This window comes from Saccopteryx bilineata, chromosome X (assembly GCF_036850765.1).
Source record: "Saccopteryx bilineata isolate mSacBil1 chromosome X, mSacBil1_pri_phased_curated, whole genome shotgun sequence".
Taxonomy (NCBI): Eukaryota; Metazoa; Chordata; class Mammalia; order Chiroptera; family Emballonuridae; genus Saccopteryx; species Saccopteryx bilineata.
This window is the reverse complement of record NC_089502.1, coordinates 113997677-114022341: the sequence shown is the minus strand read 5'-3', so window position 1 is coordinate 114022341 and position 24665 is coordinate 113997677. Positions and strand designations below refer to the sequence as shown.

General features: G+C 38.2%; 1 pseudogene; it reads right to left on the bottom strand.

The window, feature by feature from the left end:
* LOC136317798 (dnaJ homolog subfamily B member 6-like) overlaps positions 1-24579 on the bottom strand; it is a 58711-nt pseudogene extending 34132 nt beyond the window's left edge.
* Positions 24580-24665: the final 86 nt, after the last annotated feature.

Genomic DNA, 24665 nt, shown 5'->3' with positions numbered 1-24665 from the left:
ACACATCTCAGAATTGTCTTTTCCATGATAAAGAACCTGGAATATTTATGTACCAACTACTGTTCCTTCTTTGAGGGTTGTTCCTATGAACATTAAATGCCCAGCACTTCTGATCTTCCATCTATGAACCGAGCTCACTCCTGGAGACAGAGAAAACCCACAGGCAGAGGGCAAAGGAACCATCTTCAGACGACCCCAAGGTAGATCTATGGTATATGTGCAGCTGCCTGCAATAACTTTTTAAATACATTTATATTTTCTTAATCAAATGAGTATCTATATACTTGTGAAAATTGTGAGCCATTATTCATCACTCTGAGAAAGTTCAGTGAACATTTGGATTTGCAGGCCACTTGCAATAACTCTGAAACTGCCCTCTGCCCTGCCGTTTACTCTCCTTACTAGGGTCTACATACCAATTATTAGCAAAATTGCTGCATATAACTTGAGAAACAATAGTTACAAGAAAGTGGAAATATTTTTATTTAAAAATTATACTTCCTACCTATTTATTTAGAGAATGACCCATTCCCTCAATCATGTTTGCCATCAATCCCTGCCTTAGAGGATGCAAAATAAGATGTGGCTCCTTTATGTAGAGCAGCCTCCACCACCAAGATTTCTGCTGTTCACGTCTTGCTGTAGTGTTTCTTCCATATTCCTCCTTGGATAAAATCGGTCTTTTCATAAACAGTAAGTAGTCACTGGGGCTATTGCTAGCCTAGAACTGTCCACGAGAGAGTCACAGTTTCTGGCCACATATGACAGAGGTATCATCTGAACTCCTTCTAGAACACAAAGTGCAACTGAAGCTTTAGATTTTGAACCACACATGCTCGATCATAAAATAACTGAAGGAATGATGGCCCCCATTGATCTTTAGCTGATTTCTGCAAGAATTGAGCTTGAGTATATTGGTGGCTAGTAAATGCTGAAGGTAAACCAGAAAATAGTTTGTCAAAGCACCTCCTAGACTCAGAAATAGCAGTGGGCAATTGTGGGCCATATTTTATGTATTGTAAGCAATTATTTGACACTTATTATGTGCACTTAATAGTTGACACAGGGATGAGTAAAGAAAATATCATTGAGAGCTCACTAGAGTATACTTTATTGGAACTAAGCATACAGAAATAGGAATAGTTATTAGTTGAATTGAATACAAAACAGTAAGTTGGGAGGACTAAATAACATTCTAGATATTAGATTTAGTACTACAAGGTAAGGCAATACAAATGTCTTCTCTACCCTGACAATGAGCTATTGATATTTCCCATTGAAGAAGGATGGAAGATCACCTCCATATATGAAAATGTTACTTATAAATCAGACCAGTAGTATGTAAATCAAAAACAAGCCAATTGAGGGGGGGCATTATCCAGACCATCAAATGAGTGACACAGAACCTACACTCCCTCATCCCTCTGAGCCATGCTCAAAGGCTTGGCAATCCACTGAGGAAAATTTTGTTCAGTCTCAAGCTGTAGCCCTTGGTGATTTAAAAAAATTTACTTTAACTCACTCCCTAGTAGAAACTGAGCAAGGATAGACTGTTCTGTGTAGTTTGGCAGGAGAAACTTGGCCTTGCCAAGGTTTAAGACTGTGCCAAGGAAGCTAGGGGTTGGGAATAGTTACTGTGCTGCTCCAGAATGATAACATCTTCTGCTGTTGTACCTGCACCTCTTGTTCTCACTTTACTTAAATCTGGGAGAGACCTCAAGAAATTACATGACCCAGTGCCCTGTTTGTACCCCATTTTATGAAAGAGGTGACTGAGTTCACTAGGGGTATAGTTAAGAGTCAGGACCTGACTTTAATCCAGTTTCAATGTTATCTTGGACAATTTATAGCCTGTACTTCAGTAACCTCATATAAGAGGTGATAAAAACAGTACCTATCTCACAGAATTGAGAGGATTAGCAGCAATACAGGAAATCCCCTAGTCTGCTAAGGACTCATTAAATCTTTCATTTATTATCTGGTGAGGGAACTGGGACTGGCACCCTGGTCACCTTTATTAACCATTGCTCACTGTGGCCAGGCCTCAGAACCCTGAGCTTCATGGACAGCATTGCCAGACAATTGTGCCTGAAGGCATTCGGCGTCTGTATTTAGAAACTGAAGCCATTTTCTCTTCTTCACAGATGCCTCAAACAGGCTGTACCTCTGCTGTCTATGCCCCCTTTGGTTACTCCTTTCTGTCTATACTCTTTTCCAAAGATTAAGAACCACTCAGGGAATTACATGTTAAGTGCCTGGCGGGCTGTATGATGTGGGAGACACAAAATGATATGATATGGGACTCACTCTAATTTTATGGTACTGTCCCTTGTACCATCTTATCAAGGTCCAGTACAGGTTTTGGTGGTGGTGATAGATAGTATGCATGTCATTCAAAGACCTAGGTTCCTTCCATACGGATATGTCATGATCTTGGATCTTTTCCCTTTCTCCATACAGCACAAGGGATTTTTTATAAACTAGGTATGATTGTGACATACATCACTTCTTCCTATATTCCATTGGACAGATCTCAGAACATGGCTTGACTTAATCATAATGGAAGCTAGGCAATAAAGTCCCGTTATTTGACAAAGATAAAAAGAAATGGGTTTTGGAGAATATATGTATAGTCTCTGCTACTGTAAGTGTGTCTAATTTACGTTTATGCAAAACATTAGAAATCCACTTGGCTGCAAATATAAAACTTATTTTTAAGTCATCTGAGACCTCTCTGTATTGATTGGTTTCCTATTAAGACAGGAAGACATGGGTTATTTTTTGATTATCCTAAAACATTAATAAATGAGACTGTTCAAAATATAGTGTTGAATAGAGTCTTTTCTCTGGGGTTGAAGCTTTGAGTTTACAAGATAGTGGAAACCATGTTCTCCACCATGAGGAAGACCCTAGTATACCCAGAGACTTCATTTCCAGGCATGGAGAAGTAGAAATAAAAGTTGCAATAGAAAAAGAAGATTCCAGTGTTATTTTTACTGGATCCTCAAGGCTTACATGAAATGTCTTAGTTTCTATCCATCAATATTTCCTTTGGGCTTGAACTAGATTTCTTCAGGTCACTTTCAACCACAGAACTCTGGACTGAGAATAAATGCTAACATGTTAAAAATAATTGAGATAGACAATACTAAATATTGGGAAAGATTTAGAGCAAATGGAATAATTATACATTGTTTCTGGGGTATAAATTGATACAACCACTTGAAGAACTGGTAACATCTCCTGAGGTTGTACTCTATGACTCAGCAGTTCTACCCCTAAGTGTATACCCAACAGAAATGTATAAATATATTCATCAAAAGATATATACAGCAACGTTATTTTTAATATTTCCCAATTGGAAACAAAAAAAATCAATAATAGTGCAGTATATTAATAAGTATCTGCTGTTAGATGAGTATGTATATACAAATTTATATATATAAATTATATTTATATATAATAATATAATATATATAATAACACATATATCATATATATTATATGTGTGTTATTCCATTCTCTATATATTCCATATAAATAGCTTTAAAAATGAAATCCTGGCATTTGTGACAACATGGATGAAGTTGGAGAACATTTTACTAAGTTAAATATACCAGACAGAGGAAGAAAAACAATTCATAATCTCACTTATATATGGAAGCTAAAAATGTCGAAAAAGAAAACAGTGTAGAACCACGGTTGAGAGGTAGAGGATATGAGGAGATGTCAGTCAAAGGGTATAATGTTGCAGTTATATAAGATAAGGAAGTTTTAGAGATCTAATGTACATAGCACAATGACTATAGTTAAAAATATTGTACAGTGGAAATGGGTTAAGAGAGTAGATATCGGGTCCTCTAACCACACACACAGATAAATACACACTCACAAGATAAATACCTGAGGAGAAAGATATGTTAATTAGCTTGATTTCAGTAATCATTTCACTATTTATACTTAATTATTATTTATATTTATTATGTTTTATACCTTAAGTAGATACAACTTTATTTTATAACTTTAAAAAAGTTTTTAAAGTTTTTTAAAGAAAATAAATACTTTTTGAAGAAAAAAGATGTGAAATATACCTACCCACCACCCAAATAATTTATGGCATATTCACAAAACAATCAATGAGAATGAATAAACTATTTCCTCATACTACAACATAGATAAATTCCACAAACATAATGTTCAGGAAAAGAAGTCAGATACAATAAAGCCATTTACTTTTCACTTTTGGACTAAACTTGTTTTTCAGAGCTGGCAGGCTGACTGTCTGTCTGCCTTCAGTTGTTATCCCTCTCTAGGAGTTAATCACCCTTAGGTTAGTGAGAGCCCTTTCTTAAGTTCATACTTTCTTCCTTTTTTTAATCCACATCCTATGATGTTTTCTGTGAGAGTTTTAAGGCCTTGCCTCAATTCAGGACAACTCTAAAGGGCCATCTCAACTTCAAGTAATTCGTGGAGTCTGTAGCCTCTGTTGTGACTGCATTGCAGCCCACTCATCCCTCTGTCTGATGTTTCCTCTTTCATTCCTCCATTGGCATTGATATAAAAATCATTTCGAATAAACTTTTGGTGAGAATTCACCATATCAGAGTCTGTTTCCCAAGAAACTGATCTGCAACATGACTTTTCTTTGGGATCATGATGAGTGGGGAGTGAAACGTTTAAAAAAGGAGCTTCTAAGCTGTTAGAATCTCACCTGTTGGAAATGTTACACTTTGTGATCTGCTAACTAGTTACATGAGTACATCATTCATTGGACTTTTCTTGTATGATTGATTGCCTTTCTGTATGCATGTTTAATAATAAAAAGCAAGGAAAAATTATATCCAAGAGAAAGAAAAAAGCCTAAAACTGGAATATAATTCCAAATTTACTATGTAGAAATAAAGACACTAACAGGATTAAGGTCAGGCAGCTAAGTACAGTCCATTCTTGTCATTAGCAGTAGTTTCGTTCTAAAGAGTCACTGAAAACACTGAATGAGTGAATATTCAACCACTGCTCAGAAGGAAAATACAGGATTAGATTCCTCTGTACCTATCCTTACAATATTTTCATCAGCTGATCCATATAAAACCTTGTTTTCCACATGTTTCTGTCTAAAGACACCTTATTTAGTATATACCATTGATTTATTAACATTGAACTCATAGCAAACAATAGTAAAACTCATATCTAAAGGAAATGTATTTGTCCTATGTATTTTTTATGTAAGGCACATCACAGCCTCTTTGCACTTAGGAAAAATAAACAGCCCTTCCACACTACACTACACTTAGGAGCCACTTCTAAACAGTGGAATTCACCAACAAAAGGCACAAAATTGCACACAAAAAAATATGGTTAAGGTGCAGGCAGGGATTCATTCTTTCTGAAGATTCCAGGGTAGAGTCTGTTTGTCTGTCCAGTTTCTGTAGGCTTCCCACATTCCTTGGTTTATAGCCTTCTTCCTCAATATTCAAAGTCAGCAAAGTCACATCTCTATGGCTATTCCTGCATAGCCACATCATTCTCTAACCATAAGTGTGAAAATTTATCTCCAGATAAGGACACATGGGATTAGATTTGGCCCACCTATATAATCCACGATAATCTCCCCATTACAAAGTTCTCAATCAGATGTGAAAAAAATCCCTTTTCTCACGTAAGGTAACATATTCACAAATTCTAGGGATTAGGGCAGTGGTTCTCAAAGTGTGCGCCAGGGTGCACTGGTGCACACTAGAAGATATCCATTTGTGTCCTATGGCATTCCAGAGAAATATGTGCCTGTTGGGACCAAAAAAACCAACAGGGTTTTTGGAGTTCAGATTTTTGGGGGACAGATGTATGGGGAATTGGCTTTAAACTGACAGTCTGCTCAACCCTCCACCTCACTTGCCTGATTAGTTTGCAAAAGGCTGTCAAACTGTGGTGCTGATTGTTTACACTACCCCTCATGTTCCCTGGAAAGACTGGAGGCAAATTTCTTTTATCCTTTGTTTGGTGTAAAGTTAAAATGATATGTATGGTGGGGATTTTGGGTTGATGATTAAACATAAAGAACTGTCTCTTGAAGCCTTTTGGATTTCTATAAAAGAATAATATGTGGCAATATCTTAAAAAATTTTGAACATTTTACTACAATTTTTGACATCCTATTTATGTGAATTAAGATTCTCTACTCTCGGGCCCTGGCCGGTTGGCTCAGTGGTAGAGCGTCGGCCTGGCGTGCAGAGGTCCCAGGTTCGATTCCCGGCCAGGGCACACAGGAGAAGCGCCCATTTGCTTCTCCACCCCTCCCGCTCTCCTTCCTCTCTGTCTCTCTCTTCCCCTCCCGCAGCCAAGGCTCCATTGGAGCAAAGATGGCCCGGGTGCTTGCGATGGCTCCTTGGCCACTGCCCCAGGCACTAGAGTGGCTCTGGTCACAACAGAGCGATGCCCCGGAGGGGCAGAGCATTGCCCCCTGGTGGGCAGAACGTCGCCCCCTGGTGGGTGTGCCAGGTGCATCCCGGTCGGGCGCATGCGGGAGTCTGTCTGACTGTCTCTCCCCGTTTCCAGCTTCATAAAAATACAAAAAAAAATTCTCTACTCTCAACACAGTTAAGAGTAAAAAGAGAGGAATTCTTCAATGTACTGATGAGGACATGAGAGTTTGCTTTTCAAATATTAGCCATACATTGAAGAAATTGCTAGGACACATCAGGTTCATGTTTCTCATAAACACAAGAATGAAAAAACTTAACACATTCGTGCTGGGACCTGCCGAGTTTACTAAATCTTACTAAGAATGTATCTGTATATATATAAAGATAACTTTTTGTCCTTTTTATATTTTTAACCCCTCTTTTTTAAAAATTCTAAAAAGCATAATTCAAAAAATGTAACAAATTTTTTTAATGTCAGAATAAATTTAATTTTGCTGTATTTATTTATTTTTTAATGTCAGAATAAATTTAATTTTGTTGTATTTATTTATTTTAATTACCATAAAAGCCCACTTGGATTTTATAAATTTTTCTTTAACATTTGACTTAATTATTACAACATATTTCTCAGAAATTTGTATAATGCGTGCCTACAATTATTTGTAGGATTTTAAGTATGCCCTTACTTCAAAAAGTTTAAGAACCACTGGATTAGGGTATAGATATTTTTGGAGGGTCATTATTCTGCCTATTACATGCTACTTTATACTAGACACTAACTTAAAGAACTAAATAACTTGCACCTAGGAGGTATGTTTTTCTTTGCATGTATAATACAGGATTATGTTCCTCCTTGAAGCTTACTAGATTTCATGGTAACTGAGTCTTGGGAACTACATAAAGGTTGACTTTTCCTCTATGACAAAGTTTTGGTAAAGCATTTACTGAAGTGAATTAGAACATGAAAGCTGGATTTGCCAGGCACCAATCTGTAATGACTAACTGTCATTATCTATTTATAACTAAAATTAACCAAATTCTAGCTGTTGTCATTCCATGTTATTACATGCATGTGAACAACATTAGCAAAGTAAATAGGTAAGACTCCCTTGATTTTAGGGAATTGTCTTAAGCAATTTTGCTGCATTAAGGCTAACAAGCAACCTGAAAATCTCATTCACAGCTCTACAGTACCAGTACCTATGAGGATTGAATGTGAGTTGAGTTTGGTTGGGTTGGGTTCATGACTACTCTACATGCCTCCTCATTCTGAAACAAACCCAGGATATATTCTTCAAATGCTGGATGCAAGAAACACTGGACTCCAGCCTAACTACGCAAGCATATTTACATCTTCTGTTCAACTTTGGCAAACCTTATGACTTCTCATATTCCATTGATCAAAACAAGTGATGACACTCAAAATCAGAGCTCAGGAAAGTATTTACCATTGACCAAAACAAGTAACATTGACACCCAAAATCAAAGGTCAGGGAAGTATTTACCATTGACCAAAACAAGTAACATTGACACCCAAAATCAAAGGTCAGGGAAGTATTTACCATTGACCAAAACAAGTAACATTGACACCCAAAATCAAAGGTCAGGGAAGTATATTACTACCACTAGTGGAGTCATGATTAGGACAGGGAAGGATGAAAGAATTGTGAGTAAATAACACAACCTACCACAGGGAAACAGAAAATACAACAGAACTCTGGGGTCACCAGGGAGAAGATGCGTGGTCAGGTCCCAATCTAACTATATCTTAGACCTTCAAACAAGTGGTAGGTTTGGACTGACTTATATTTGGATGACTGCAATGACTGACAGAAATATAAAAAAATATGTAAATACAGATGATAATTCAGATTTTAAAAGCCAGTAATAGTTTTGGCCCTGGCCAGTTGGCTTAGTGATAGAGCATCTGCCTGGCATGTGGAAGTCCCGGGTTTGATTCCCAGCCAGGGCACACAGGAGAAGTGCCCATTTGCTTCTCCACTCTTTCCTCTCCTTTCTCTCTATCTCTCTCTTCCCTTCCCACAACCAAGGTTTCATTGGAGCAAAGGTGACCCAGGTACTGAGGATGGCTCCATGGCCTCTGCCTCAGGTGCTAGAATGGCTCCAGCTGCAATGGAGCAACACCCCAGATGGGCAGAGCATCATCCCTTAGTGGGCATGCCGGTGGATCCTGGTCGGATATATGTGGGAGTCTGTCTCTGCCTCCCTACTTCTCAATTCAAAAAAATACAAACAACTAAAAAAGCCAGTAACAGCTTTTGTTCATGCCACAAATCCAGTTTGAACAAATCAGATGATTTTCAAAAAAGCACTGGAAAATGTGTCGTTAGGCTTCTATCTAGTGGCCACCAAGAGACACTGTTCAAGATGGATGATAATTACAGCAGTCAGAAAAGGAGAGGAGGTTGCCTGAACAGAGATGGCGCAGTGGATAGAGCATAGGACTGGGATGCATAGGACCCAGGTTCGAAAGCCCACAGTCGCAAGCTTGAGCGAGGGCTCATCTGGTTTGAGCAAGGCTCACCAGCTTGTATCCAAGGGTGCTGGCTTGAGCAAGGGGTCTCTCGGTCTGCTGTAGTCAGTGTAGTCCCCCAGTCAAGGCACATGTGAGAAAGCAATCAATGAACAACTAAGGAGCTGCAACAAGAAATTGATGTTTCTCATCTCTCTCCCTTTCTGTCTGTCCCTCTCTCTGTCTCTGTCACAGAAAAAGAAAAAGAAAAGAAAAACTGGGTTGGGGGACTAAATGAAAGAAATTTAAGGGCTTTCAACAAGTGTGAGTTTGAAGCAATATTTCACCATTCTGGACAATTTGCTATAAGCAGAAACATTAAATATAGTCTTCTGTAACGAGCTTCTTTACAAGCTTCTTTCATTTCAGCATAATGTTTTCAAGGTTCATCCTTGTTGTAGCATATATTGGTATTTTATTCTATTTTATTGCTGAATAATATTCTGTTGTACAACTATACAACATTTTGTTTATGCACTCATTAGTTCATAAACATCCATCTTATTTTCAATTTTTGGTTATGAATAAGCTGGTATAAACATTTATATAGAATATTTAGAAGAGACATGTGTTTTCAATTCTCTCAGGATATAATTCTAGGAGGGAAGTTGCTGCATCATATGACAACTGTATGTTTCATATTTTGAGACTGTCAGATTACTTTTCAATTTTATACCATTTTATAATCCTACTGGCCAGGTATGAGAGTTTCCATTTCTCTGCATTCCCATCAGCACTTGCCATTTTTTTTAAGAGAGAGGAAGGAAGGGAGAAAAAGAGAGAGAGAGAAACATTAGCTTGTTATTCCACTTTGTTGTGCACCCATTGATTGCTTCTCATACGTGCCCTGACTGGAGCTCAAACTGGCAACCTCAGGGTCAAACTGGTGACACTGGGATCAGTGTCGGTATTTTTATTTTTGTCAAACTAGTGAGTAAAGTGGTTATTCATTATGGTTTTCTTTCCTTTTTTGTGACAGAGACAGAGAGAGAGAGACAGAGAGAGGCACAGACAGGAACAGACAGGAAAGGAGAGAGATAAGAAGCATCAATTCTTCAATGAGGCACCTGAGTTGTTCATTGATCGCTTTCTCATATGCATATGTGCCTTGATGGGGGTTGGGGGGAGGCTGCAGCAGACTGAGTGACTTCTTGCTGAAGTCAGTGACCTTGGGCTCAAGCTCGTGAGCCTTGCTCAAACCAGATGAGCCCACACTCAAGCTGGTAACCTCAAAGTTTTGATCCTGGGCCCTCTCTGTCCCAGTCCGATGCTCTATCCACTGTGCCACTGCCCGATCAAGCTCATTATGGTATTGATTAAATTTTCCTAGTGACTAATAATATTGAGTACATTTTAATGTTCTTATTGGCTATTTCATGTCTTCTTTGGAGATATGTCTATCCAAATCAACTGCCTTTTTATAACAAAAACAGTCAACCACCAATAATAGAAAGGAACTTACTAATCCCAATAAAAGTCATACACAAAACCCCACAACTAACATCACACTTAAAAGTAAAAAAATTATATCTTTCCCCTAATATCAGGAAGAAGATTAGGATTTCTGATCTTACCAAATGTATTCACCATTGAATTGGAGGTTCTAGTCTGGTAAATTAAGTAAGAAATGGAATAAAATATATTATTTGGGGTATTTTATTTTTATTATTATTTGTACGAGTTCCTGATATTCTCTGGATACAAGTCCCTTATGAGTTAAATAATTTGAAAATCTCTTCTCCCATTCTGTGAATTGTCTTTTCTTGTTTGAAGTATAAATTTTAAATTTTGTTGTAGTACAATTTATCATTTTCTTCAGTTGCTTAAGATTTTGGTATCATATGTAAGTAATCAGTGACTAGTTCGAGGTAATAAAGATTTATTCCTATTTTTTTCTAACAGTTATTTTTTAGTTTTATCTCTTAATTTAATGATGTGATCTCTTTATGATTTGTTTGTTTTTGTTTATGGTGAGAGGTGGGAGTCTAAATCTATTTTTTTAATTTGGCTATCTAGATGTCCCAGCCTCATTTGTTGAAAACACTGTCCCTGACCCATTGAATGATCTTGTCAACCTTGTGAAAAATCAATTGATCATAATGTGTAGGTTTATATCTGGATCTTCAGTTCTATTCCACTGATCTCCATTTCAATCCTTAAACCAGTACCACACAATCTTTATTAATGTACTTTAGTAGTAAGTTTTGAAATCAGAATATAGGAATTCTCCAAATATATCCTTTTTAATCTCCATATGAATTTTAGGTTCAGTTTATCAATTTCTGGGGGAAAAAACAAAAAACGTGGGATTTTTAAGCAAAGGGTTAAATCTGTATAGTATTGTTTGGAAAGTATTGTCATCTTAACAGTATTAATTTTCTGATCCCTGAACATGAAATGTATTTACATTTATTTAGGTCTTCTTTACTTTCTTTCAACTTTTACTTTGTTTTGTAGTTTTCTGTGGTCAATCTTGCAATTTTGTCAATTTTATTCCTAGGTATTTTATTATTTATGATGCTTTTGTGAATGGCATTGTTTTCTTCATTTCATTTGAAATTGAAGTGGAAATAAAGAGATTCCCAGACAACAAAAAGCTAAAGGGGTTTCTTAGCACCAAATCCATATTATAAGAAATATTAAAGGGTAAAGGAGATCAAGAAGGAAGAGGAGGAGGAAGAGGAGTAGGAGGAGTAGGAGGAGGAGAAGGAAAGAGGAAAAGGAAGAGGAAGAGGAAGAAGAAGAAGAAGAAGAAGAAGAAGAAGAAGAAGAAAGACAAATGGAAGAACATAGTTAAAAGAATAAAATGGCAATAAATACATACCAATCAATAATTACTTTATTATTTTTATAGCAAGAGAGACAGGCATAGACAAGGACAGACAGACAGCAAAGGAGAGAGATGAAATGCATCAACTCATAGTTGTGGCAATTTAGTTGCTCATTCATTACTTTCTCATATGTTCTTTGACTGAGGGGCTTCAGCTGAGCCAGTGACCCTGAGCTTCAATTCAACAACCTTTGAGATCAAGCCAGCAACCATGGAGTCGAATCTATGATCCCATGGTCAAGCCAGCAACCTCAGGACTTTGAACCTGGGACCTCAGTGTCACAGGGCAACACTCTATCCATTGAGCCACTTCCTGGTCAGGCTTAATAACCACGTTAAATGTAAATGGCATATATATTTAAAAAAAAACATAGGATAGCTGAATGGGTAAGAAAGCAAGACCTGCATATATGCTGTCTACAAGAGATCCATTTCGGAACAGAAGATACACACAGACGAAAACTAAAGGGATGGAATAAAATATTTCATGCAAATAAAATTTTTTTAAAGACTGGGGCAGTAATACTTAAATATGATAAAATAGACTTTAAAGAAAAGCTATACTAAGGGACAAATAAGGACAATACATAATGATAAAGGAAGCAATCCAACAACAGAACAAAATCCTTGTAAACTTTAACCATCCAAAGTAGGAGCACTTAAATACATAAGGCAAACCTTAATGGGCATAAAGGGAATGATCCACAGCAACACAGTCATAGTAGGGGATTTTAACACCCCATTAACATCAGTGGAAAAATCTTCCAGACAGAAAATCAACAAAGAAATAGCTGGCTTAAGAGACATACCAGAGAAGCTGGATTTAATTGATATCTTCAGAGCAATTCAACCCAAATCAGCAGAATATATATTCTTTTCAAGTATACTTGGTATATTTTCTAGAATAGACCACATATTAAGACACAAAAAATGTCCTCATAAATTTAAGAAGATTGAAATCATGCCAATCATTTTATCTGACCATAATGTTATGAAATGAGAAATCACACACACAGACACAATGAAAAACAACAGGACATTGAGGCTACATAACACATTACTAAGCAATGATTGGGTTAACAATGAGGTCAAGGAAGAAATCAAAAGATACCTTGAAATAAGTGAAAGAGAAACACAACCCAAATCTATGAGACACAGTGAAAGCAGTCCTAAGAATGAAATTCATAGTATTGCAGGCCTATCTCAAGAAAAATAATTATCAAATGAACAATTTAACTTTATACTTTAACAAAATTTTAAAAAGAAAAACAACAAAAAGCCCAAAGTGAATAGAAAGAAGGAAATAATATAGAAAAAAACAGAAATAAAACAGTTTAAAAAATAAACAATACAAACATCAATAAAACTGAGAGTTGGTATTTTGAAAAGATAAATAAGATTGACAAGCCTGACCAGGTGGTGGCGCAGTGGATAGAGCATCGGACTGGGATGCAGAGGACCCAGGTTCGAGACCCCGAGGTCGCCAGCTTGAGCGCAGGCTCATCTGGTTTGAGCAAAAAGCCCAACAGCTTGAACCCAAGGTCGCTGGCTCCAGCAAGGGGTTACTCGGTCTGCTGCAGGCCCACGGTCAAGGCACATATGAGAAAGCAATCAATGAACAACTAAGGTGTTGCAATGCGCAATGAAAAACTAATGATTGATGCTTCTCATCTCTCTCCATTCCTGTCTGTCTGTCCCTGTCTATCCCTCTCTCTGACTCACTCTCTGTCTCTGTAAAAAAAAATAATAAGATTGACAAACTTTTAACCAAATTCATCAACCAAACAAAAGAGAGAAACTAAATAAATAAAATGAGAGATGAAAGGGAAGAAGTAACAACTAAGAACAAAGAAATACAAAGTATTGTAAGAAAATATTACAAACAATTATGTACCAATACATTGGACAATCTGGGTGAAATGGACAAATCCCTAGAAACATACAATCTTCCAAAACTGAATCAGGAACAATCAGAGAATCTTAATCGAGATATTACAGCTAATGAAATTGAAGCAGTAAAAACAAACAAACAACTTCCAACAAAAGTCCCAGACCATATGGTTTCACTGTGAATTTTAATATTCTAAGAATTAATACCTATTTACAAACTATACTAAAAAATCCAAGAGAAAAGAATACTCCTAAGTTGATTTTATTAGGGTAGCATTATTCTAATTTCAAAACCAGATAAGTCACTACAAAGAAAGAAAATTATAGGTCAATATCCTTGGCAAACATAAATGTTAAAATCCTCAACAAAATATTAGCAAACCAAATCCAGCAATACATTAAAAAGATCATACACCATGATCAGGTGGGATTTATTCCTGATATGCCATGTTACTACCACTTCTGCAAATCAATAAATGTGTTACACCACATAACTAAAATGAAGGATGAAATCACATGATCATATCAATAGATGCAGAATTAACATTTGATAAAATCCAGCACCCAGTCATATTAACTCTCAGCAAAATGGAAATCAAGGGAACATACTTCAACATAATAAAGGCCATATATGACAAACCGAAAGCCAACATCATACTCATTGGGAAAAAACTACAAATGTTTCACTAGAATTAGGAACAAGTCGAGGATGTCTGTTTTTACTACTCTTATTCAACATTGTACTCGAACTTATAACCACAGCAATTGGACAATAAGAAAAAATAAAAGGCATCCAAATTGGAAAGAACAAAGTAAAACTATCATTATTAGCAGATGACATGATACTGTAGAGAATACTAAAGATTCTTCTAAGAAATAATGATCTATCAGAAAGAAAATCTAAGAAAACAATGCCATTCACAATTATTTCAAAAAGAATAAAATTCTAACCAAGAATGTAAAAGGCCTGTACTCAAGATATTATAAGACATGGAAGAGAGAAATTAAAAGAAGACACAATTAGGTGGAAGCATATATGTCCTCAGGTTATGACAGTCTTGACATATGGCATTTTGATTTTATGATGCTCACTCCAATAAAAACTTTTAAAAATTGATACATGAGTGTTTTGGCTTATGCTATTAGTGTCATATTCATGGACTCTATGGGCAAATTAGTTTGGTTGCACACAGCAGAAGAATGCACAGTATAGTGTATAGTACAGTCTATTTATGTCCTTTTCCTTTTTCTGTTGTGTTTTTATGTTCTAGTTGATGCTTTATGTTCCAGATTATGATTTTACAACTGTGTTAGGATAGGTAAGTGACTTTGGCAAAGGTGTGTTTCGACTTGCACCAAAATTTGGGTTAAGTCACTGTGTTAGAAACAGAACTGTGTCATAAGTCGAGGGCCCCCATACCATGTTCCTGTATAGCAAGAATTCATATCATTAAAATATCCATATTATCCAAAATAATATATAGATTCAATGTAATTCCTACCAATACATCAGTGGTGTATTTCACATAACTAGAACAAACATTTCAAAAATTTATATGAAACCACAAAAAGCCCTGATGAGCCATAGCAATCTTGAGAAAAAAAAGAACAAAGTTGGATGAATCATGCTACCAGATATCAAACTATTCTACAAGACAATAGTAATAAGAACAGCATAGTACTGTCATAAAAACAGACGTAGAACTCAGTGGAACAAAATAGAGAGCCCAGAAATCAACACACAGCTATATGGTCAATAAATATTTGACAAAAGAGGCAGGAACATACATTAGGTTGAAGACAGTCTATTTAGCAAATGCTGTTCGAAAAATTGTACAGATACGTGTAAAAATATTAAACTAGATGACCTTCTTACACCATACTCAAGAATAAATTGAAAATTGATTAAAGAGTTAGATATTACATTCAAAACCATAAAAATCCTAGGAAAAACATAGGCAGTAAGATCTTGGACATTTCTCACAACATTTTTTCAGATATATCTCCTCAGGTAAGGAAAACAAATAAAAAAAATAAACAAATGGGACTATATCAAAGTAAAAAGTTGTTGCACAGCAAAGGAAATCATAACAAAACAAAAGACAACCTACAGAATGGGGGAATATATTCACCAATGCATCTGATAAGGAATTAATATAAAAATGTATAAAGAACTTATAAAACTGAAAACAAAAAAAAATATATTGTTCCAATTTAAAAAAAAATGGGTAAAGGACCTGAATAAACACTTTTCTAAAGAGGAAATACAGGTAGCCAATACACATATGAAAAAAAATGTTCACTCACTGCACTAGCCGGCTGCCTCAGTGGTAGAGCATTGGCCTGGTGTGTGGAAATCCTGGGTTTAATTCCTGGCCAGGGCACACAGAAGAAGTGCCCATCTGCTTCTCCACCCTTCCCCTTCTCCTTTCTATGTATCTCTCTCTTCCCCTCACGCAACCAGGGCTCTACTGGAGCAAAGTTGGTGAGGGCTCTAAAGATGGCTCCATGGCTTCTGCCTCAAGCACTAGAATGGCTTTGGTTACAACAAAGCAATTACCCAGATGGACAGAGCATCGCCCCCTAGTGGGCATGCTGGATGGATCTTGGTCAGGAGCATGCGGGAGTCTGTCTCTCTGCCTCCTGACTTCTAATTTCGGAAAAACAGAAAAAAAACAATGATCACTCAATAATTATCAGGGAAGTGCAAATTAAAAATGCAATGAAATATCATCTTATACCTGTCAGAGTGTCTACCATCAATAAATCAACAAATAAAAAATGTTGGTGGGTGTGTGGAGAAGAAGGAATCCTAGTACACTCTTGGTGGGAATGTAGATTGGTACATCCACTGTGGGAAGTACTATGGAGTTACCTCAAAAAAATTCAAAGTAGAACTGCCTTTTGACACAGCATTCTCACCTCTTAAAACATATCATGACCCTGGCCGGTTGGCTCAGCGGTAGAGCGTCGGCCTGGCGTGCAGGGGACCGGGGTTCGATTCCCGGCCAGGGCACATAGGAGAAGCGCCCATTTGCTTCTCCACCCCCCACTCCCCCTTCCTTCCTCTCTGTCTCTCTCTTCCCCTCCCGCAGCCAAGGCTCCATTGGAGCAAAGATGGCCCGGGCGCTGGGGATGGCTCCTTGGCCTCTGCCCCAGGCGCTAGAGTGGCTCTGGTCACGGCAGAGCGATGCCCCGGAGGGGCAGAGCATCGCCCCCTGGTGGGCAGAGCGTTGCCCCTGGTGGGCGTGCCGGGTGGATCCCGGTCGGGCGCATGCGGGAGTCTGTCTGACTGTCTCTCCCCGTTTCCAGCTTCAGAAAAATACAAAAAAAAAACCATATCATAAGAATCCCAAAACACTAATTTGAAAGTATGTTTGCACTCCTATGTTCATTGCAATGTTACTTACAATAGCCAAGATCTGGGAACAACCCAAGTGTTCATCAATAGACCAATTGATAAAAAAAAAAAGTGGTGGTACACGTACACAATGGAATACTACACAGCCATAAAAAGAAAGAAATATTATCTTTTGGCACAGCATGGATGGACTTGAAGAGAATTATGCTAAGTGCAATAAGTCAGTCAGAAAAAGGCAAGTACCATGTGATTTCACTCATACATGGAATCTAATAAATAAAATGGACTAACAAACAAAACAGAGACAGACTCATACATAGAGATCAGGCTTACAGCTGTCGGGGTGCACATGGGCTAGGTGAGGGTTATAAAGGGATTGATGACGAATAGACAAAAGAAAAACTCATGGATGCTGACAACAATGTGGTGATTGACGGGGGGCATGAAGGAGGGTATAAAGGGGATAAACAGGGATAAACGAAGACTTGACTTGGGGGACTGAACACAAAATATGGTATGCTCTGTGTTGTAGAACTGGGCACCTGAAACCTTTATAATTATGTTAACCAGTGTCACTCCAAAAAATTCAATTTAAAATCAAATTAAAAAAAACATCAAGGAGATCTAGAGAGAAGTATTATCATTCAAGGGCAATCTAAGCCTGAAGGTTGGACTTTAATCACTTTTCCTAGGCATACTTAGGAAAGTAATTTACAAGAAGAATATACAACTGAGCTGGCTTTTATTGTCTGATCACTTCATTCTAGATATACCAGTACATGTCATTCAAACGACCCAGCCTTGGGTGGTTGCCTCAATTCACCTTGGCCCAGAGACTACCAGAAACTCGTACTCTTCCACATGTCTTTGATCCAATATCCTTTGAAATTATACAGTGGAGGGTTCTCACCTAGACCTCTTTTGCAAATGACCACCCCAAACATAGACCTTAAAGCAGACCCAAGGTACAGTTACATAATGGAATACTATTTGGCAGTAAAAGAAAAGGAAATCTTACCTTTTGCAACAACATGAATGGACCTGGACAGTATTATGCTAAGTGAAATAAGCCAGTCGCATCAACGCAAGTACTATGTGACTTCACTTATATGTGGAATCTAATGAAGAAGATAAACTAAAACTAAAATGGAAACAGACTCAGATACAGAGAACCGACTGACAGCTCTCAGTAGGGAAGGGGCTTGGAGGACTGGGTGAAAAAGGTAAAAGGATTAAGAAAAACAAAACAAAAAAACCTTCATAAACACAGTTAACTGTATAATTAAAACGAGGGTGGGCAGAGTTAGAAGAGGGTAAATGGGGATAAATGATGATGGAAGGAGACTTTCCATGGAGTGATAAACACAATATAAAGATGATGTATTATAGAATTGTACACCTGAAACTTATAAAATTTTATTAATCAATGTCACCCCAATAAATTCTATAGAAATAAAACACTTAAAAAAAAGCTGATCCACTGGCCTCTCTGTGAGGCCAATCCCCAAACATAGTGGACATGCTTCAAACCTGCTGTATTCAGGTTGCTCAATATATTATCTCTGTCCCAGATTACAAACACTTCCTGATCTGGGACCAAGTCTTTCTTCCTTCTGTTTTATTTGGATTTATTTTGTTCTTCATTCTTTTAGTTTCTTTTTTTTTTTCTTAAGTGAGAGGAGGGGTGATAGTCTCCTGCATGCACGCTGACTGGGATGAACACAGCAACCCCATCTAGGGACAATATTCAAGTCAACTAAGCTAGTATATTTTTAGTGCCTGAGGCTGACATACTGGAACCAACCAAGGTATCCTCAGTGCCCAGGGCCTACACCCGAATAAATCAAGCCAATGATTTGAGAAGGAAAGAGAGAAGGGGAAGAGGGAAGGTAAGAAAAGCAAATGATTGTCTCATATGTGTGCCCTGACCAGGAATCAAACCTGAGATGTCTGCATGCCAGGCCCATGTTCTATCCACTAAACAAGCCAGCCAGGGCATTCTTTTAGCTTCTTAAGGTGGAAAGTTAGATAACACTGAGAATCTTTTTTAATTTTCTGTTGCATGAGCTTTTAGAACTGTTTCTATACACATCTGCATCGCTGATTCTAAATCTGAAGACCAGTTTTTGGTGCATGCTCTAGTTTTTATGCAATTTTAACTTTCTTTCCTTACAGTTAATGGCATGCATTGTTTTGGGGTTTTTGTTTGTTTGTTTTCCACAGAAACAGAGAGAGAGAGTCAGAGAGAGGGATAGACAGGGACAGAAAGACAGGAACAAAGAGATGAGAAGCATCAATCATTAGTGTTTCGTTGCGCATTGTGACACCTTAGTTGTTCATTGATTTCTTTATGATATGTGCCTTGACCGTGGGCCTTCAGCAGACCGAGTAACACCTTGCTCGAACCAGTGACCTTGGGTCCAAGCTGGTGAGCTTTGCTCAAACCAGATGAGCCCACGCTCAAGCTAGCAACCTCAGGTTCTTGAACCTGGTCCTCTGCATCCCAGTCCGACCCTCTATCCACTGTGCCACCACCTGGTCAGGCAGCATGCATTGGTTTTTAAATTGGAATTAAAGGGCAACGACTCTTGGATTGAACATAACCACAAGGCAATTAATAATTTAAAAATATCACTTTTACATAATTGTAGATGTTTTTAAATGTAAAAAAATTATTATCTTATAAAAACATCCTCTTATTTTGTTTTATGATTGAATCATGTCTTCTTCGAGTAGGTGTAAATGTAAGAATAGTCCTGACACCTTCTGTTATATATGTGGCTGTTACACACTTCAACATCAACTGGGTAATATTTCATCATTTGTGACACGTGCATACATTGTCTATTTTCAAGTTCCCATTGGCGATCAAGACAAGAATTGGGCTCCTCATATTGTGTGCCATAATTGTGAGGAAATGCTTCATGACTGGACAAAAGGAAACCACAAAGGAATGCCTTTTGGTGTTCCCATGGTTTGGTATGAACCTAAGGACCACAGCAGTGACTGTTATTTCTGTCTGATCATACAAAAAGCATTGGCAAGAAAAAAGGGCATATGATAGCATATCCTAATGTTCCTTCAGCAATATTGCCTTTCCCACACTCTGAGACACTCCTGGTTCCAGTTTTCAATGGTTTTATTTCTTCTAAGGACAAAGAAAGTGAACATGGTGATCAAGTATATTTTGATAAGATGCAAGAGGAAATGGTTGTAGAATCTGAAGGGTCTTCTGATGCCAAGCAGTCATTACCCCCTCAGCAGTTTAGCCAACCCGAACTGAATGACATAGTAAGACATTTGGGCCTATCAAAGAAAGCAGCTGAGTTAGTAGCCTCCAGTCTTCTAGAAAAGAATGTACTTCACCGGTCAGCTAAAACATCCCATTTCAGAAAGGGTGAACAAATTCTTGAGGACTTTTTTTCCAAAGACAAAGTCTTTGTTTACTGTCATGTTATCAGTAGTCTTCTCAGCCAGCTAGGTGTTACCACTTACAGTCCAACAGGATGGCGGCTATTTCTTGACAGCTCTAAACAACGTCTGAAATGTATTCTCCTACACAACGGTAATGTATATGCAGCAGTTCCAATTGGTTATTCAACTCATCTGCGAGAAGATTATAATGACATAAAAATTGTCCTCGCCTGACCTGTGGTGGCGCAGTAGATAAAGCGTCGACCCGGAAATGCTGAGGTCTCCAGTTCGAAACCCTGGGCTTGCCTGGTCAAGGCACATATGGGAGTTGATGCTTCCAGCTCCTCCCCCCTTCTCTCTCTCTGTCTCTCCTCTCTCTCTCTCTCTCCTCTCTAAAATGAATAAATAAAAAATTAAAAAAAAAAGAATTTAAAAATTGTCCTCAACTTTTTGAAGTATGAGGTGCATAACTGGATCATTTGTGTGGTTTTTAAAATGGTAAATTTCCTGCTAGGAAAACAGAGAGTTTTCACGAAGTATCCTTGCTTTCTGTGTTTGTGGGACAGCCAAGTTCAGGAGAAACACTGGACACAGAAGGAGTGGCTGAAACGTGAAGCTGTGGAAGTAGGGACGCAAAATATTGTAAATGAACCTGTAGATAATCGAGACAGGATCATTTTTCCTCCATTTGACGTCAAACTTGGCTTAATGAAGCTGTTTTTTCAGACTATGAATACAGAAAGTGAATGCTTTCAACTTATTATTTCTGCTTTTTCTGCCTTGACTTTTTAGAAGATAAAAGCAGGTGTATTCGATGGATCTCAAATTTGTACCCTCATATGTGACGAAGAATTTGCCAGGAAGATGAATAAGGAGGAGAAAGCAGCATGGCAGTCTTTTGTGACAGTCACAAAGAACATCTTTTGCAACAAAAAAGCAGAAAACTAAGAACTTCCGGTTCAAAGGATGCTGTTGGCTTTCCACGACATTGGATGTAAGATGAGCATTAAGATTTACTTCCTGAACAGTCACCCTGGCAAGTTTCCCAAAAATCTTGGAGCTGTTAGTGATGAGCAGATTACTGCTCAAGCATCAAACGAGATTGTCCTGAACAAGTACACAAACTCAAGAGCTACAAACTCAAATTTTTGTCTGAATAGAATTTAAAGAAGTTTTACGCAAATTTTATGATTAAAATAAGTGTTTTAATATGTTCTATTTTGAAATTATATACAAATTCTGATGCAATCATATCTTTTAGTGTATTAGTGTATTTAGTGCATGATATAAATTATTATATTTTTACAAACATGAAGCAGAACAAGACATTCTACTTCATTATGTTAAACTAAATGTTGAAAATTTTATAAAGATAAAAACCTAAAATCTTGAATTGCAAAAAAACCTGTAGCTTACAGAGAAAAACTAATGTCAGATTAGAGATCAGAACACTGGAGTTAGGTAAGAACAAGTGTATTTGTAGATGCAACAATAATTTTTTTCCCCAGTGTAATTTTTTTGACTTTTCTTCTTTCCTAATATAGAGATTTATGTTCTATAACTTTGCATTTAAGTACGGTCTACCTTCATCTCACTAATGTGAATATATTTTGTTTAGCTGATATTAAGTTCCAATAAATACCTCTTTTACCTCTTCTTTGACCCATAGATTGTTAAGAAGTGTACTATATTATTTGTTTCCAAATATTTGGAGATTTTTCACATATCTTTCTCTTAATGAGTTCTATTTTTTTTTTCCTTTGTATTTTTCTGAAGCTGGAAACAGGGAGAGACAGTCAGACAGACTCACATCCCCACATGTGCCCAACCGGGATCCACCTGGTACGCCCACCAGGGGCGACGCTCTGCCCACCAGGGGGCAATGCTTTGCCTCGCCACGACCAGAGCCACTCCAGCGCCTGGGGCAGAGGCCAAGGAGCCAACCCCAGCACCTGAGCCATCCCCGCTCCAATGGAGCCTCGCTGCGGGAGGGGAAGAGAGAGACAGAGAGGAAGGAGGGGGTGGGGTGGAGAAGCAAACGGGCGCCTCTCCTATGTGCCCTGGCCAGGAATCTAACCCGGGTCCCCCACACCCCAGGCCGACACTCTACCACTGAGCCAACTGGCCAGGGCCAATGAGTTCTATTTTTTTTCTCCATTTTTCTGAAGCTGGAAACAGGGAGAGACAGTCAGACAGACTCTCGCATGCGTCCGACTGGGATCCACCTGGCATGCCCACCAGGGGCAACGCTCTGCCCACCAGGGGGCGATGCTCTGCCCATCCTGGGCGTCACCATGTTGCCACCAGAGCCACTCTAGCACCTGAGGCAGAGGCCACAGAGCCATCCCCAGCGCTCGGGCCATCTTTGCTCCAATGGAGCCCTGGCGAGGGAGGGGAAGAGAGAGACAGAGAGGAAGGCGCAGCGGAGGGGTGGAGAAGCAAATGGGCGCTTCTCCTGTGTGCCCTGGCCGGGAATTGATCCTGGGTCCTCCGCACGCTAGGCCGACACTCTACCGCTGAGCCAACCAGCAAGGGCCAATGAATTCTATTTTAATTCCATTGTTCTCATAGAACATAGCTCATGATTTGAATTTGTTTAAACTTATTAAGGCTTATTGTATGGTCCAGTATATGGTTTTTCTTGGTCAATGTTCCATGTGCACTCAAAAATATTATGTTTCTAAACAATATGTTTTTAAACATTCCTTTCTTATGGCTTTGTACTTTTTCTTAACATGAATTATTATTTCTTTTCCTGATTATAACAAGTACAATTTCATTGGTTGCCTATAGACAGAACTATGAGCTTTTTGAGTCATGTGAATGTATTAACTATTTAAAAAATAATTACTTCCATTTTTTAAAAAGCAAACAATGGCCTGACCTGTGGTGGCACAGTGGATAACGCGTCGACCTGGAAATGCTGAGATCGCCGGTTCGAAACCCTGGGTTTGCCTGGTCAAGGCACATATGGGAGTTGATGCTTCCAGCTCCTCCCCCCTTCTCTCTCACTGTCTCTCTCTCTCCCTCTCTCTCTCCTCTCTAAAAATGAATAAAGAAAAAAAGAAGAAAAAAAGCAAACAATAATAGTGAAATCAAGGTGGTGTACTAGAAACAAAAACAATTACCTATACATACACACACTGGAAAGAATATAGTTAGCAAATCAGAGATTGTGAGGAAATCTTAGAAGATAGAAACAGGAGATTCTTTCAAACAGAAATAGTTGATTTAAGATATCTGCTGTAGAAGGGCAAGTGCGTTCAAAACAATTTAAGAACAAAGTCAATGAAATCAAAGGACTATAGAGGGTCTTTGTTGGACTGTGAAATTAAAGACCTACTTTCTGAACAACAGATCTGTTTGCTGCTGCCCTGCTCTGATCCTGCCCCAATCTTATATTAGACAAACTCCATGACACATACACCTAAAGGAGATCACTGGTTAATTGACACATTCCATCCTCCCATTCAAAGGACAAGCCTATTAGTGAAATGGACATCACAACTGTAGATCAGATCCACGTTAATTACATAAGCTAATTACTCTCACATATGTGCCTTTTACTCCCAAATATGAATACACAAATATTTGCCAGTATTTAGGAAAGTGAAACAGATAGTGAGGGACAAACATAACTGTTTATATACATGTAGAAAAAAAACCCACATTACACACAAAGACACTGTAAACATAAGAGAACTTTACCAAAGAATCCAAATTCATAATTACAGAATATTAAGGAAGACAATGGGATCACAGTGCTATTAAAGGGACTAACCAGAAAACAATAGAAAGTACTTGAAAATAGAAATACTACTAAATTTAAAAACTCAGTAGACGTCAGGTGCTCAGAATAAAGTTTCTGGGCCTCAACAGGCTTTGATTGAACCTAGAACAGAATACCCCCACTCCTACCCCAGCTACCTTAAGAAAATGACTCCACCTGTTCCCTCTCTAAAGTAACAGACCTCATTTTCGGTACCATTCCAGAGCTTCCCCCTGGCGCCAGAGACCACCTGCAGGGTTCCTCCTTTTGATTGCAGAGGTTCCGTTGAACCCCGGAACCGGAACTCAGCAGCGTTGTCTTCCTCTTCGATTCTGGGGGCACAAGGAGGTCCACCGCCATTGCTGCTGACTCAGCCTCTGGGAGCCCTGGCCACGTATCACGTATTCCGGGGATCCTCCCACGCCCAGTAACCTACGCATTCGTCC